This window comes from Peromyscus leucopus, chromosome 5 (assembly GCF_004664715.2).
Source record: "Peromyscus leucopus breed LL Stock chromosome 5, UCI_PerLeu_2.1, whole genome shotgun sequence".
Lineage (NCBI taxonomy): Eukaryota > Metazoa > Chordata > Mammalia > Rodentia > Cricetidae > Peromyscus > Peromyscus leucopus.
Window position 1 is genome coordinate 86,053,182 of NC_051067.1, and position 17,281 is coordinate 86,070,462.

At 51.4% G+C, this 17,281-nt stretch overlaps 2 non-coding genes across 2 annotated transcripts; one reads left to right on the top strand and one right to left on the bottom strand.

Moving 5' to 3' along the window:
- Positions 1-2,489: 2,489 nt before the first annotated feature.
- Trnal-cag lies at positions 2,490-2,572 on the top strand. The gene has a single exon. It is a non-coding gene; the product is annotated as a tRNA-Leu (tRNA).
- A 272-nt stretch (positions 2,573-2,844) lies between these two features.
- Positions 2,845-2,927, bottom strand: Trnal-cag. The gene has a single exon. It is a non-coding gene; the product is annotated as a tRNA-Leu (tRNA).
- Positions 2,928-17,281: the final 14,354 nt, after the last annotated feature.

Here is a 17,281-nt window from a genome sequence, read left to right on the forward strand (position 1 = left end):
GTGTGTGGAGGTCAGAGGAGAGCCTCTGGTCTTTGGTCTAGCCTTCCTTTCCACCTTAAGGTTCTGAGACTGCTGAGTGTTCTAGGCTAGCTGGCCCCAAAGCGTCTAGGAATTCTCCTGTCTCTCCTCCCAGCTTACTGCAGGGACGCTGGGATTGTGACTGAGCTCAGCTTTACATAGGCTCTGGGTATTAAAACTCAGCTCCCAAGTCTGGTAGTGGTGGTGCACGCCATTAATCCCAGCACTCGGGAGGCAGAGCCAGGCAGATTTCTGTGAGTTCAAGGCCAGCCTGGTCTACAGAGTGAGATCCAGGAAAGGCTCCAAAGCTACATAGAGAAACCCTGTCTCGATGTCTCCCCAGCTCCTCCGTAAAAGTGAAGTTTGGAAATACTGGGAGGCGCTTCACTCCCTTTGCGGGCTTGATAGCCCGTTGGGTGGCTGACTAGTCTTTTTCTCACCCTGCCTCAGGCTGGCACTGACTGCCAGGCTGGTGTCAAGATTTTTTTTTTTAAAGACAAGGTCTTGTGTAGCCCAGGTTAACCTTAAACTCACTATGTAACTGAGGATGACCTTGAACTCGGGATCCTCCTTTCTTCACCTCTCCACGGCTAGAATTATGGGTATGTGCCATCACAGCTGCCCTATTGCTTGACATTTTAAATCGAGAAACAATTCAAGTTACTTTTTTTGGGAGACAAGGTTTCCTTATGTAGCCCAGGATGGCCTAGAAATTTCAGTCCTCCTGCTTCAGGATCCCAAGTGCAAGGATGACATGCACCATCACACCTTGAATATTTTAAACATAAACATCCATTTACAACTAAAAATAGAAAAAAAAACCAATAATGTATTTACAGGAGAAGAATGCAGCTAAATAAATTGATGAAATGTTTGCCTAGCAGGCATGCAGCCCTGGTGCCAGGGCACAAGTCTTCAGTTCCCTCAGTGGATGGAGGCAGGAGGATCAGAAATTCAAGGATCAGGAGTTCAAGGTCATCATTGACTACATACTGATTTTGAGGTCATCCTGGGCTATGTGAGACCTTGTTTAAAAAAAACACAAACAGCCGGGCGGTGGTGGCGCACGCCTTTAATCCCAGCACTCGGGAGGCAGAGCCAGGCGGATCTCTGTGAGTTCGGGGCCAGCCTGGGCTACCAAGTGAGTTCCAGGAAAGGCGCAAAGCTACACAGAGAAACCCTGTCTCGAAAAACCAAAAAAAAAAAAAAAAAAAAAAAACCACAAACAAAAAAAACTACACACACACACACACACACACAAAACAACAACAACAACAACAACAGAATCAAAAACAAAACAACAAAAATCCACCAACACCAAAGTCGGAAGAATATGAAGTAGGAGTTCTTGTTCACTGGTGTGGGAAACAGCGAGGAGGTGAAGGTGGTGGTGCTTCCTTGAAAAAAAAAATTAAGACTAAACCAGGCTTGGTGGCTTAGATGCCTGTTTATAGTCTCAACATTCAGAAGTCTGAGGCAGGAGGATAGTGAGGTAGGTCCAGGCTAATCCAAGCTAGGTAGCAAGATCCTGGTCAAAAGGCAACCAAGCAACTAGCCACACAAACGAGCAAGCAAACGGTGTTGTTTCCGACTGCTGTGTTTGTAGTAATTTGTTACAGCAGCAGTAACGCCTCCACTGGGTGACTGTCCAGCTTTGTCGCGAATGCTTCTGGCCACCGGGCCATCTACTCAGATGCCCGGTTACCTGACCCTCAAACTCTCTTACAGACCGTGCACCCGCAGGTCGGGGCCCAGGTCGATGAGCAGGAAGGACTGAGGACGCCTTCACTGCTTCGGTCTCGGGGGGTTTCGAGGGCAGATGACAGTTCTCTTAAGTTCTCCAGTTGCTCAGAAGCATCCCCCGCTGCCGGCCACCCTCAGCCGGGCCGCCCTGCTGAGCAGCGGCCGCACCCTGTGGCCCGGGGCCAGGTGTCGCCTGGAATTCAGCCACGGTAGCTCGTCCTTGTGTTTACGTCTGTGGTTCTTTTCTATAGAGTGTAAGAGAAACGGGTTTCCCGTGTTGTTTCCAGTGAAAACAACCACACGTCAGTTGGAGAAGGGGGAGAGCCTTGGCAACCGTGTGTGTGTGTGTGTGTGTGTGTGTGTGTGTGTGTGTGTGTGTGTGTGTGTTGTTGTTGTTGTTGTTGTTGTTATTTAGTTTTTTGTTTTTTTGAGACGGAGTCTAACTCGTAGCCCAGGCTGGTGTGGAACTCGAGGCGATTCTTCTGCGTTAGATCACTGCGTGCTAGAATTACAGGTGAGGGTCACCGCGCCCTGCTACTCTACCGGTGATTTTTAACCCTGGGTGGACGGGAGGGACGCTGGCTGAAGGTACCGAGCGAGCTCGTGCCTATGGTGGCCAGGAATGAGGACCACAGGGTGGATGCAAGCACGAATAGGGATGTAGAGGGGCAGCCTAATGTCACGGAGTGCCAACAACTACAGTGTACATGAAGCCCACAGCAGGGCATGTCAGGATGGCCGAGCGGTCTAAGGCGCTGCGTTCAGGTCGCAGTCTCCCCTGGAGGCGTGGGTTCGAATCCCACTTCTGACAATATCTTTATTTTTTGCCTATAATCCTCTCTGAAAAGCAAATTTGAAAACGGGACTCCCACTGGTTGTGCCAGGGTGGAAATTATCAATTTTTCCCCCTTTCTCTCCTGCATTCGTTTTACAGTTTCAAGGAAATACATATTATGAAGAAGATGGTTTTAAAAAGTAAACGATGGCATTTAAAAAGACGGAGACGAGACTATTATGAATAGTTCCTTAGTGGATACCTCCTTAGTTTATTTACAATGAATCGTGAGCAAGAAAACAGCAATTTGTCAGAAGTGGGATTCGAACCCACGCCTCCAGGGGAGACTGCGACCTGAACGCAGCGCCTTAGACCGCTCGGCCATCCTGACAACTGAAGGTAACATTCCTAGTCAAACCTCTTTGTAAGATTCTATGTGTGCGCATGCGTACCGAGTGTCCGCCAATGCTTGCCTGGTCCTCCCTATGGGGCGGAGCAAATGCCCTTGCAGTGCGGCACAGTGGACAGAAGAGGGCGCGCGCACCCCGCCGGAAAATGAGAAAGGCACTAGACCCCGGCCGTTCCTTCAGATGAATGCAGATGAGCTTGGTTTCCTGCGGATCTGCCAGCAACCTTGCCTTTTTTTTTTCCCCCCCCTCTTTTCTCCATGTCTCTTTGGCACGTGACAATCATGTGCGTACACTAGTGACAGCTAACAGTGCTTAGCCTCTGCTACCCAGACCCGGTGACGTCCTAAAGTCCCGGCCCTGTTGCCCAACAGTGGTCAAAACCGCAGCTTCCCATTTGCAGGGTTACTGGTTTGTTTCAGACTCCGGCTGAGGTGACGCTTTCTGCGGCACGGTCTGAGCCGGGTTCTGGCCGTGTCCCCAGTACCCACACAGTGCCTGGAACACAGTAGGTGTGCAGGACAGGCCTTCCCCCTACCCCCACGGCGTCTCGCGTCCGGTCATTCCGTGACTCGTCGCCCCTCTCCACCCCGCGTTGCACCTTCTTCTCTTCCTTCTTGTCCCTTCTTCCCAAACCTCAGACTTGCTCACAGGCACCAGAAAATCTCAGCCCCGAGGGTGCCTTTCCTCCTCCTGGGACCTCACGTCCGGGGCTCTAGGCTCCTCCGAGGCCCCAGAGGCACAGGCGGGAGACCGGAGGCCTGCCACTGATTTGCTGTGTGACGATGGCCGGCGCTCGCCCTCTTTGTGCTGAGAGTCTGGAAGAGGATCTGAAATGGGTTCTTTGAGAAGTCCAGGGGTCAAGCCCGGAAGACGTGATCGCTAGGGTTCTATTGGTCCCTTGGAGGCCTCACATTTGCCTGAGATTGCGTAGCGAGGCCTGAGGGAGAAGACAGTTTCGCCCATCCCTGCCTCAGGATCCCCAGGGTTTGGGATTTAATCTGGGTGCGTAAACAGAGACCCTGGTTACTATTCCAGATGCGACCAGACTCCCACTTCCTTTTCCCGGTCCCCAAAGTCCCGCCAGAATGGGTTTGCCGTGGCCGTTCCTGAAATGCAGATTGCCCCGACAACGTAACCAAACCCGGTTAACAAACATTGAGCTCTTGATGTGTGCCGGATTCTTCCGGATGCTGTGAGCGAAACTGAAGGCCCTCCCTCAAGCCTGCTTTGTCCGAGGAAGGTGTAGATAAACTCAAGGACAGAAGTGTGTTTGCGAGTCTGAAGCAGGAGAAAAGATGTACAGTGTCGGGCGTACCCACGCAGCTAACTTCTCCGTGTGTTTGTTTGTTTTAAATAAATTTATTCATTCATTTTTTTTTTTTCTGTATGTGTGCTTGTGTGTGTAGAGGTCAGAACACAACCTTTGTGGAGCTGGCTGTCTCCTATCACCGTCACACGGGCTCAAACTCAGGCCACCAGGCTTACCCCGCAAGCATCTTTACCCAGTGAGCCATCTCATTGGCCCCTTTGACTATTTATTTGTTTGTTTGTTTGTTTATTTATTTATTATCTATCTATTTATTTATTTATAGACAGGGTCTCCCCATGTGACGCAGACTGGCCTCGAGACTCAGAATTCTCTGTCCCCCGAGTGCTGGGGTAGCAGGTGTTCTAATTTGCTCTCCCGTGGCTATGGTATACACCCATGATCAAAAGTAACTTGGGGAGGAAAGGGTTTCTTTCATCTAAATAGTCCATCATTGAGGGAAGCCAGAGTAGGAGCTTGAAGCAGAAACCACAGAGGGAGGGCTCGCTGGCTGGCTCCCAGCTTCTGGATCAGCTGCCTCTCTGATCCAGTTCAGGCCCACCTACCTAGGAATGGTACTGCTCACAGCAGACTGGGCCTTCACTCATCAAATTAGTGCCAGGCCAGCCCTACTGATTTCAGTTCCTGGAACCCGTGTAAAGGTGGAAGGGAAGAACCAACTCCTTTAATCTGTCCTTACACACACACACACACACACACACACACACACACACACACACACACACCAATAGTAATCATTGTTATGTGATGGCGGTAATCCTTCAACTGAGGTCCCTCTTCCCAGATGTATCAGGTTGACAACCAAAGGCAGTCATCAGTAGGGTGCGCACCACCAGGTCCTGCTTCAGTGGCTGACAGCGTAAAGGACCTCTGCCTTTCATGCCTTTTTTCAGTGTGGAATGCAACTGGCTGTTGTTCTGTGGGCACTAGGCAGATTCCTACCCATTCATACATTCACGCCAGCTTTCTCAATTGGCAGCATGCATGTCTTCCAGTTCTCCTGTAAACGTTAACATGGCACTGGTTCCCACACTGATCAATAAGGTAGTTAGGAAGTCGGTTAGTTATTGTGCTGGGGATGGGGCCCAGGGCCTTGACACACTGGGCAAGTATCCTACCCGAGCTGTGTCACACAAAGGTGATGTTTATTTAATCATTTCTGTTTCCTGTGTGAGTATGTTTGTGGGGTGTACGTGTGTACACAATCATGGCAGTCAGAGGATGAGCTCAGGGGCCGCTGTTCCTCAAGCCCTGGCCATCTGTGTTCTGAGACAGGGTCTTTCTCTAGGATGTGAGGTTTGCCAATTGTGCTACTGGCTGACCGGTGACGCCCCACAGATCCTCCTGTCTCCGCATCCCCAGGGCAGAGATTCCAAGCATGCACGGCCACTGTGACATCCACATACAGGGGCCACACACACCATGGCACACAGCTACTCCCCACAATAATAATAACGATAAGTAAAATTTGACAGACAAGCAAGTGATTGGGAGCCACACCTGGGGATGCACACCTTTCACCCCACCACTCAAGAGATAGAGGCCGGTTGGTCTCTGTGGGAGTTCTGGTCTACATAGTGAGTTCCAGGGTATCCAAGGCTATCCGGTGAGACCCTGCATCAAACCAAAAACAAACAGTGATTAAGAATGGTTAGGGGCTTTTACAAATAGTGGGTAGAAAAGGCCTGGTAAGGTTTCAGTGAGTTCAAAAGGAAAGACACAAAATCAGAGTGGGTAAGGAGGTGGTAACACTCTAGATGGGAGACAACGAATGCAATGGTTCTCAGGCAAAGACAAGTATGGTCTCTTGAGGAGGGGGGGTGGCATGTCAAGGTCAGTGAGACTCTGGAATTAGGGTGGGGGAGGCTTAGGTTTGTGTTACACCAGGCTGGGTCTTAGGGAAAGGACTTTAGCTTTCCAGCATCTGTAATGTAATCACCAGAGTGCTTTCAGTGGGGTGTGGTGGGTCCTGAGGGCCCTTTAAATGATCCCTTTAGCTGTCCATGAAAAAACAGGTGGCCGTTGGAGAAACCAGAGAAACTTGACTGGGAAGGTCAGACAGGCTGGAGGCTGCCTGGCCTGTGGAGGATGTCAATATACAGAGAGAGGCTGCCTGGCCTGTGGAGGGTGTCAGGATACAGAGAGAGACTGCCTGGCCTGTGGAGGATGTCAGGATACAGAGAGAGGCTGCCTGCCCTGTGTGGAGGATGTCAATATACAGAGAGAGGCTGCCCCAGGAAGTCATGAAGATCACAGAGGATCCTGAGTTCTCACTCCACCTTGAGGCAGATGCTTGCAGGCAGATACTGAAGTTGCACTTTCAACCACGTTGCTCAAGGCCCCCCTTGGTGCTGGGGCCCAGTACTCCTGGGGGCACCTCATCTTCAATATCCCCAGCTTACCTGAGTGCACATCACTTCAGACAGAGCAGGCAGGTCCAGAGCACAAGGTGGCCGGCTGCAGCCACCTTCCTGGCCTGTAGGGACGGACACTTGTCAGGTTCAGCCACATCTCCCACTGAGACCCCTGGCTCCTCTTAGGTGACCACTTTCTGGTCCAGAGGAGGCTTCTCACAGCCCCATTCCAGCCTGAACTCCCCAAAGCACAATGTCTTCCTTCCTCTAGTCAGCACCCCGAACAGCCACAACAGCCTGAAGAGGGACAGTCCTCACCTCTCCCTCCTGGTCAGGCATTTGTCCGGCTTGGAAGAGGAAAGTCCCCGGGGCTGACTGGAAAGTCCACCCGCAGCAAGGGAAGTCCCCGTGTGGCTCCTGAGGTGCTGGGCTCTGGTCACCAGTAGAGTTGAGTGGTCATGTGGGGAAACCTGGTGGTCATCCAGCAAGGGCCTGAGGAATGGACTTTTGGCATTCCTGTGATACTGGCTCTTGTCACACCCTCTTCCAGGGGAAAGGATGGCAGGAAGCCAGATTGTGGCAAATGCCTTCTTCTCCTCCACTGTGGACCTCACTGTCCTAACAGCACCACAATGATTTCTATTACCAGAGAGGCAAGTAACTCATCGATGGTCAGACAGCGTCTGATTTATCTGCATCAAAGCTCCCTCCTTGGGGGGTTGGGGCTGGAGAGATGGCTCAGTTCAGAAGAGTACCTGAGTTCGGTTCCCAACACTTGCATGTCCAGGAGATCCCATGGCCTTTCTGGCCCCCGGTTCATGGCAATCCTCCTACCCCAGCGCTGGCATGAACTTCCAAGGCAGATCCCTGGGGGTTTACTCTCCAGCCCTATTGTACCTCTTGACTCTGCCTTATCTTTTTCTTTTTAAAAGAAGCTGTTCGTTTTTATTGTATTTATTCATTATTATTGTATGGGCATGTATGTCTGTGTGAGGGTGTCAGATCTTCGAGTTACAGACATTAGCTGCCTTGTGGGTGGGTGCTGGGAGTTGAACCCGAGTCCTCTGGAAGAGCCATCTCTCCAGCCCCTACCCTCCTCATCTTGGTCTCTTCCCATTGCCTCTTTAGGAGGAAGAGAAGAAATTCAAGCCATGAGTTTGCCGAGTCAGGTGCAGGTTGGACCCGGAAGGGCTGTTTTTAGCCCTGTTTTCATTATTGGAGGAGACTAAAAGAATGGGTAGGTTTTTCCCAGCATGACCATGCAAGCGGTGTTGCCAAGCTTTTGTGTTCCAGGCTCTGCTTTCCTTGGCTGAAGGAGGAGGGCAGGCGCCAGGGATGAACTTGTGCCAAGGCCCTGGTCTGGCAGCTCAGCCCCTGTGGGAAGCAGGACATTCTAAGGAGCAGGAAGTCTGACAATGAAATGGATGAGGTAGGCAGAGTCTTTAAGGCAAGAGGTGAGGTCCATCAAAGACCTCCAAGGTTAGCCCCCACCCAACCCACCCTCCGTGACCCAGTTTTTCACTTTGAATAGGTCACATGGACCTTGAGTGTGTCTGTGTGACCAGAACGGTATCAAAGCCAGGCGTTTACTTTCAAGTTCTCTGGAATGCTTAGCATGGCCTGAAAGCCTTTGATCGCCCTAGAAAGATGCCCGGGAACAGTGGAGACTCTCCTGGTTGCTCTTCTGTGGCGCATGGGGCCAGTTTTAGCCAGAAGCGTCAGGACTAAGAGAGCATGTGGGCTGAGGACCCCGGGTCCACACCTCCTTCTGCTTTCTGACAGCTCTGTCATCTTAGGGGGAATTGACTCGGCTACAGCTTACCCACCTTCGAAGGTGGGTTCTGCAATAGAATCCGCGGGTCAGTTAGGACAAGCTGGGCACTGGGTGGCCTGCCACAGCGCTGCCTGTAAGGGGGACCCAGCACCGCAAGCAAGGCTGCGTTTCTCCACTGTGAATACCGTGGGGCAGGTTCTGAATGCCAATCTGATTTCGCAGAGAGGCTTTCTATAGGCCACCCTCCCGAACCCCAGGCTGTCTGCCTCACCCCGAAACCTGTCCAGCATCTCTCCCACCTCCCTCTCACCTCTAAGCTCTTTCCCTCCCTCCCCCTCCCTGTTTCTGTTTCCCATCTCCTTCTCTTCCTCTCCTCTTCTTGCTCCCTTCCTCCTTCCTTTTTTCTCCCCTTCCCCATTTTCACCTTTCTCTTCCCTCCCTCCCTTCCTCCTTGGTGCTGAGGATCAAACCAGGGCCTTGGTCGTACTAGGTGAACACTCCGCTACTGAATTACACCCCTAGTCCCCGATACGCCACCACCTCTTTGTTGCTGTTGTTTGGGACAGAATCTCACTCTTTAGCCAAGCTGGGCAATCAACTCATGAGCCTCTTGCCTCAGCCTCCCAAGTCATAGGCATGGGCCTCCGTACTCACCGGATCCCCTCTTTTCTGATCTCCCATACACAGTGTGTTTGCTCCTCGAGGCCTGTCCGGAGCCATCTTGCCCCAGATCACACAGAACAGAGTCTGAATTTCATCTTTCCCATGGCATTCAAATGTGTGTTTGTCATGCCTTGGCTAATGTGGTTCCACTCTCTCTTCTCTTTCACTGTCCAGCCTTCCTGACCCAGATCTAATTTGTTTGTTGATTATGTTTCTTTCCCGCCAGGCTCAGCTACGGGAAGCCGGGGACCTCGCCATGGGCTCTCTCCCTCGCCATGGGCTCTCTCCCTCGCCATGGGCTCTCTCCCTCGCCGTGGGCTCTCTCCCTCGCCATGGGCTCTCTCCCTCGCCGTGGGCTCTCTCCCTCGCCGTGGGCTCTCTCCCTCGCCGTGGGCTCTCTCCCTCGCCGTGGGCTCTCTCCCTCGCCGTGGGCTCTCTCCCTCGCCATGGGCTCTCTCCCTCGCCATGGGCTCTCTCCCTCGCCATGGGCTCTCTCTACCTGGAAGGGCTGGGCTAGAGGCTTGGAAGTAGGGACAAATAAATTGCGAATGGACAGATGGGTAGATGATAGATGGATGGGCAGATGGGTGGACAAATGGATAGACAGACAGACAAATGGATGGGTACAGCCCAGGAAGTTGGAGGCCCCTCTGCTGAGGCATCCTGGCTCTTTCCTTCCCTTCGAACCTTTATTGCTGAGCCCTGTGGCCCAACCCTCTCCATTGGCACACCAGTCCTTCCTCATTCTGGGCTGGGAACCGCCAGCCTTCCTGTTTATATCGATTTGGTTTATTTATTTATACATGTTCAAGGATTATTAAAAACTCACACGTTGTTTCTGAGTACTGTTTTGTTTTCTCCCCAGACTCTCTTGAAGGCGCATGCACTCTCTGGTCTAGCAGATTTAAATTTTTTATTTATTCGTGTGTGTGTGTGTGTGTGTGTGTGTGTGTGTGTGTGTGTGTGTGTGTGTGTGTATGTGATGGTATGCTACATATGTGTAGTGCCCACAGCAGCCGGAAGAGGGCGCTGGATTCCCTGGAGTGCTGGGACCCAGTGTGGGTGCTGGGAAGGAACTTGCTCCTCTGAAAGAGCAGAGACCCATCGAGCCACCTTTCTAGCCCCGCTAATGAGTTCCCCTGCTCTTCTTGCTACTCCAGAGCTTTCTCGGGAGGCTGTGTCCTTAGCACGTGGCACGGGGACATGTCTAAGCCTAGAACATCTGGGCATTCATTCGCCTTGGTGCTTGTCTGCTGGGCTAAAACCATTAAACAGAACAAACACTACTACATTTCTTGGAAAAGAGTCTCCCATTCCCTGCCACCACATCCCTGCCACCTCCACCCTTAGATTACTTAAAAGTAGCTAGGTAGAGACGGAAGTCGGCACAAAAGGCTTGGTCTGACCTTAGGCAGGACCATGTTTGTTCCTGGGGAGGGGGCATTCTTGTCACCCACATGTGCAAATGGCTAAAACACCTACAGAAGATGGGATGTGGCCCCTTAGAGGGGCGGAACTGATTCCGTCGTCCGCAAGGGAAGCTGGGAAGTGTAGTCTTTCTGCGGGAAACTACCGTTGCTCCTCTCCCTATCCCCTCCGCTGTCCTTAGTTCTGCTCAGTCTATTCTTAGGCCTTCCCTTGCACAAAGGCTGTGGTTATCTGTTCTCGTTAGCATGTGCAATGTGAGTTGTCTTAGTTAGAGTTTCTATTGCTGTGATGAACACCACGATCAAAAGCAAGTTGGGGAGGAAAGGGTTTACTTGGCTTACACTTCCATATCATTGTTCATCATTGAAGGAAGTCAGGACAGGAACTCAAACAGGACAGGAACCTGGAGGCAGAAGCTGATGCTGAAGCCATGGAGGGGTGCTGCTTATTGGCTTGCTTCTCATGGCTTGTTCAGCCTGCTTTCTTACAGAAGCCAGGACAGCTAGCCCAGGGATGGCACCACCCACAATGGGCTGGACCTTCCCCCATTAATCACTAATGAAGGAAATGCCCTACAGCTATCTCATGGAGGACTCTTCTCAATTAAGGCCTCTTCCTTTCAGATAACTCTAGCTTGTGTCAAGTTGATACAAAACTAGCAAGGACACTACTAGTCACATCTTTTTAAAAATTCAGCCACTGGGGAAGAGGTTGTTGCCTCTATGGCGGGTGCTGGATTTCTCCTGGACAGTACTGGGATGCCTGGCTCACCCACTTAAAATGTCAGGAAACAAGAGGTTAGATCCCCCTGCCGATGGGGAGCACCAAGGAGGCAGAGAGGAGGGAAGAGCACAGGAGGCAGAGCAGGAGAAGCCTTCTTCATGTGTGCCAAGAAGAAGGGCAGGTACTCTAGGTGGGGGCCCCAGCATGACCGAAAGCCCTGGGGTAGGACAAAGAACAGCGGAGAGTAAGGAGACCCCCGGATGGGCAGGGAAGCCTGAGGGCAGAGACGGGGCATGAACTTCTCTGGGGAGCTGCGGTTCTGGGGGTGTACAGAGACTGTATCCCTTTGCACTTTGGGTGTGTATCACGAGGCCCCAGTGGGCAGGCGCTTACCCAGTCTTCCAGGGTCCGCTCTCAGCCTAACAAGCTTGGGTCCAGTATTACCAGCTCTCTGAGGCCCAGCCCCATCTAAGCAGGACTTCTGAGGAGAGAAGGGCGGTTGTTTGAATCTTAAATGGTCTTTTAACCCAGAGCCCGATATCAGGGTGAAAGCTGAAAGATCAGAGAAGCAGAGCAGCCAGCCACTAGTTCCTTACCTCTACCTAAAGAGAGTGAGTTCCTGTTTCCTCACGCCTTATGTACCTCTCTCTGCCCTGCCATATTACTTCCTGGGATTAAAGGCTTGTGTACTTCCCAAGCAAAGGCATGAGATCTCAAGTACTGGGATTAAAGCCATGTGCCACCACACCTGGCTCTGTTTCTCTCCTACACTGGAACAATTTCATGTAGCCCAGTGTGGCCTTGAACTCACAGAGATCTAGAGGATCTCTGCCTCCCGAGTGATAGGATTAAAGGTGTGTGCCACCACTGCCTGACCTCTATGTCTAGTAGCTGACTCTGTCCTCTGATCCTCAGGCAAATTTATTAGGATACACAATATATCATCACAAAGGGCTGTGGCTCTGGGAGGGAAGGAGAGCAGGAACGCATAGGCTCTGAGCCATCAAGGACTTCAACATTTCCTCTTTTCCTCAACACAGGAGTCCTCAGGCTGGCGTAGAGTGGGACTTGATCCCGTGGGGAATGTTCAAAGAGCTGAATGGGTGGAAGGAGGAGATCTCCACCTCAACAGCCAGACATTAAGTGAGGAGAGTCCAGTCCCAAGATGTAATCCACAGGAACACAGAGACCCAGTCCTCAGCTGCAAACACACGTGAAAGAGTCTGAATTGGAAGTGTATTCATCTTCTCAGTAATGAACATTCCTAGGATTCCTCCAAGGTCCCAGGCGGGGTGGGGGAAGTCCAAGCAGGCCCTGCCATGTGGAGGGGAGTCTATGGTGGGAACATCTGTAGCCAAGGCTTCACAGAAACAGCCACATGTGTACTGAACAGCCTGGTGCATTAAGGGTACAGAACGCAGGCTGGAGGCCAGGGAGGGCTTCCGGCTGGGTGTGGGTGGGGGGGGGGGCAGGGTGCTAGTGAGCACTTTTAGCTGGATGTAGTGATTTATGTCTGTGGGTCCAGCTATTCAGAGGGGGAAGTGGTGAAGTTGCTCTAGCTCAGGAATTCACAATGAGCCTGAAAACCCAAGCAAAACCAAACAAACAAAAACAAACAAATAAATAAATAAACTAGGCCTATAATCCCAGCATTAGAGATGCTTGAGAAGGCAGGAGGGCCTCAAACTGGAGGCTTGCCTGAGTACTACACCACACCACACCACACCACACCACACCACACCACACCACACTATACTTACTATACTATACTATACTATACTATACTATACTATACTATACTATATATTTTATGATCTAGCAAGACCTTGTCTCAAAGAAACAAAACCAACAAAGGAAGCTGAAAAGCAACATTTGTGTTTTGGAATAGCCCATTGCTTCTCTCAGGATCTGGGGAGATGTTTGGGGTCCAAGAGAACCAGAACCACTGTGGCTGCAGCCAAGGTGTGAGGCTGTCCGCTGGTAGGACTTCGGGCCGGGCAGGCTCCAGCGAGGCAGTTGGGATGTCCCTGCCTGGCATGCATAAGACAAGCAGGCTGCCCCTCGGGTGTGGACACCAGCCTGGCACCTGGAGCCCAGCCAGCAACCGGAGAGGACAGTTACCTGCAGAAATGGCTGTCACTTGCCAAAAGCTAGGGAGATGGGACTTGGCACCACGAGCCTGTTTTCCTTTCCCTCTCTCCATTTAAGGACATGCAATTCTTCCTCCCAGTGAATCACCGGAGGCTCCTGCCTTCTGTCTTATTTCCTTCCCTCTAGCGGGGAGGCCAACGGCTTTCACTTTCCTTTTAGACCTTCATCACAATGAGACTTGAATTTCCCTTTTCTTCTCCTTCTCTCTCTCTCTCTCTCTCTCTCTCTCTCTCTCTCTCTCTGAGATTTAAAAAAAAATATCTTATTTTTAATTATGTGCATGTGAGCGGGGCAGTGGTGGTGCACACCTTTAATCCCAGCACTCAGGAGGCAGAGCCAGGCAGATCTCTGTGAGTTCAAGGCCAGCCTGGGCTACAGAGTGACATCCAGGACAGGCATCAAAACTACACAGAGAAACCCTGTCTTGAAAAATTAAAAAAAAAAATTATGTGCATGTGTGTGTATGTGTACATGGGTACAGGTGCCCCAGGAGGACAGGGGTACAGGATTTCCCTGGAGCTGCAGTAACAGGCAAATGTGAGTCACCTGGTTATGGGTGCTTGGAGCTGGACTAGGGTCCTCTGCAAAGGCAGCACCTGCTCTTAACTGCTGGGCCACCTCTCTAGCCCCCCCCCTTTCCTCACCTCCTCCCTCCTTTCCCCTCTGGATTTTATTTTGGTGGGGGAGCTGGTATGGTCTCACTGTTTAGCCTTGGCATAGAACTCACTATGTAGACCAGGCTGGATTCATAGAGAGCCTATCTTTCTTGACACAGTGTCTCACTTTGTAGACCAGGCTAGCCTAGAACTCATGATCCTCCTCTCTCTACGTTCCAAGTACTGAAATTATTGGTGAGTGCCACCATGCCTGGCAAGGTCTGAATTTTGTAAGCGCCCATATCTTTTTTCCCCCTCTTTCTGTCCATCTCTTCCCTTTTCTGGTCAGAGATCCTGCCCTGGGAGGTCAGAGGTTTGTGAAGGGGTGAACATCACTGTGTTAAAATGAAACCCCAACTACCATAAATAAGCTTTCTAACTTGCAAAACTCAGCCAGTGATTGGCACATAATGCAGCAAACAATGCAGAACCTGGTGTTGGTCTGAGCCAGATGGTGGTTCCCCAAGCATTGAGCAGCAGCTGCGTGTCCTGTGTGGCTTGCCTGCATGCTTTCAAAGCATCCTGCCAGGAAAAGTGTTCTTGCTCCACCTTACAAATGAGGACACTGAGGCTGGGAGAAGTCGGGCTCCAGCCTATTGTCCTGTGTCTCTGTCTCCCTGCCTTGGGAAGTGCGCACTGTGACGGATTGTCCTGCGTCTCTCTCTGTCTCTGTCTCCCTGCCTTGGGAAGTGCGCACTGTGACGGATTATCCTGTGTCTCTGTCTCCCTGCCTTGGGACGTGCGCACTGTGACTGACAGGGTAAGTTTATAAACTTAGTGTTGATTCTCCCAGAGGGGCAGTTACCAGATGGCTCTGCTCAGGCCTGGGCAGGTAAAGTGGTGTTTGAATACTAGTCTTTAATTATTATTCCCACAGCAGGGAAGTGACTCAACATTCTCATAGGACAGACTTGGGATTCTGGAAATTCCCAACTGCCCAACTAGCAGCTCCCAAGTCACCGGGCACACAGCCATCCTCTACGGGATGGTCCCAGGGGATTCCCCTGTGGGCAAAGTGGGGGCTTCCAGCCACCAGGATTGTGTTGGCTAATATTGTCAATTCGACAGAATCTGTGATCACCTTGGAGACAAACCTCAGGTACGTCTATGAAGGAGTTTGTAGATTACATTAATTGAGGCGGTAAGACCCATTCCAAATGTGGGTGACATCGTGTCATGCCTAAATAAAAAGGAGCAGGCTAGCTTTGCACCCCACCCTCTGCTTCCTGACCTGGGAAACAGAAACTAATCCCCTGGCTTTCCCATCAAAGGGTTAAATGGAAGGAAAGATGAAAGACGTTTCATCTTTAAAGGGTAAGTAGGTTTCAGAGTCAGCCTAATCTGCTTTTTGGTGTTGTCTCAGGTCCTGGGGTCACTCTTCCTGAGATCCACCTACGAACTGGTAAAAGACACCATCGGGTAAAAAAAGAAAAAAAAGTCCTCTTCCGGTTAGTATTTGTCCAAGATCAAAGCATGTGCTCAAAGTTGCATCCTGTTCTGGAAAAATACACTTTGCTTATCAGTTGCTCCACTTTTAAGTTATCAGACTGGGGTAAGACCGGCCAGGGTGAGGGACAGGACCCCTTTGTGTTAGGAATACAAACCCATGGGGACTCCTGGTAGGTGGGCAGCCATGCGCCCTTCCTCAGAAGTGCAACATTTCCCTTTGCTGAAGTGCTTTGGTTTATATGGTCATTTCCCTAAGATGCCCCAGACCCATTTTAAACACTGTCTACGGATGCAAGGTGACCAACTACCTCACACCCCTGCCGCCATGCCTTTCTTGGCATGATGGACTGTACCCTCAAACTCTAAGTCCAAATAAACCTCCCTTCCTTGAGTTGCCTTTGTTAGCTATTTTGCCACAGCCTTAAGACAAACAGCAAGGACCAAGCTGATAAAAATCTCACTTCTGGAGCCCCAGAGAAGGAGAAGCCAAGGCAAGAGGCCAGCATTTACCCAAAGCCTCTGCCTACAGCCAGTCAGAGGTGGCAAGCTCCAACCTGGCACCCTGAACTCACTTGGCACTGGCTGCAACGTGCTGGAGGCTAAGGCTGCCAAGGTGGACCGGGCCCAAGGTCTGCCTGGAAATGCTCCTAGCCCCATGGGGAGTGAGGTCAGACTGGAGGATACAGAGTACCCTGGGATTGTGTGTGTGTGTGTGTGTGTGTGTGTGTGTGTGTGTGTGTGTGTGTTCAGTGGGGATACAGCAGGGAAGGCTCTTGGATTGGGTCAAGAAGAAAAATGTTTAGCTTGGAGAAGGCAGGATAGCATGTGACAGAAAGAACAGGATGGGAGGCTCAGAGGCAGGGGTTTTGCCCAGACTTTGTGAGAGGCTGTAGGATGTCTGACGCAAACGGACAGGGTTTGAATCCCGGCTTCACGTCTCTGGACTGTGCACTTCTGCAAGCATGCCAGCAGCCTGGCCCTCCATTCCTTCTCTGTAAAACAGAGAGAGGATTGACACTCACCGCTAAAGGCTTGAATTTCAATAAACCCACTACGACGCTTGGAGAGAGGTGGGCACGTGGCCACCGGCCGGTAATGTACACACAGCTGGGCTCAGGAGGATGGCCTTGTGGCCACAACTGAGTCTGGACTCTGGTTTCACGCTCTGCTGTAGTTGGCTCCAAAGAACACTAGCCCCAACCTCAGCCAGTGTGGAAGACCCCAAAGAGTGAAAGGATGCCATCCAGTCCTACAGAGGCCCCCATGCCCTACGGAGGCTTCCTTGCCTAAGGCTTCAGCAGGACTAGCCAGTTGGAGAGGGAGGCACAGATTTACAACCGGGAAAGAATTCTGCTTGAGTCTGAGGAAAGACAGGGGATGCTCTGAAATGGCTGGGGTGGGATGGGAGATGGCAGGGTGGCCAGGAGGGACACAGGGCCCCTGTGAACAGCAGTTTCTCACTCCAGCTTGAGAACCCTCTGTCCCTGGGACGGGACCTCTGCCTTCTCTGTGACGCGCTCCTCTGAGGCGGTCTTCATTCCTATGACAGATGCTATCACTCTCTCATCTACCATGGCTCCCCCTTGCCCACATCCTTTGTCCAGGCCCCTGATGTTAACAGGGAACCATGGGGGTTCTCTTTGGGGGCCTCTTGGTCTCCTTTATAAAAAAAAATTAAAAACAGACTCAGAAGGACACTTGAGGACAGTTTTGTTTGAGTTTGAGGGATGAACAACAGCGCGGGCTATAGATCTTGGCAGCTGTTAGGAGGAGGGAACGGAGTAGAGAGAGACGGAAGTCACGCCATTTG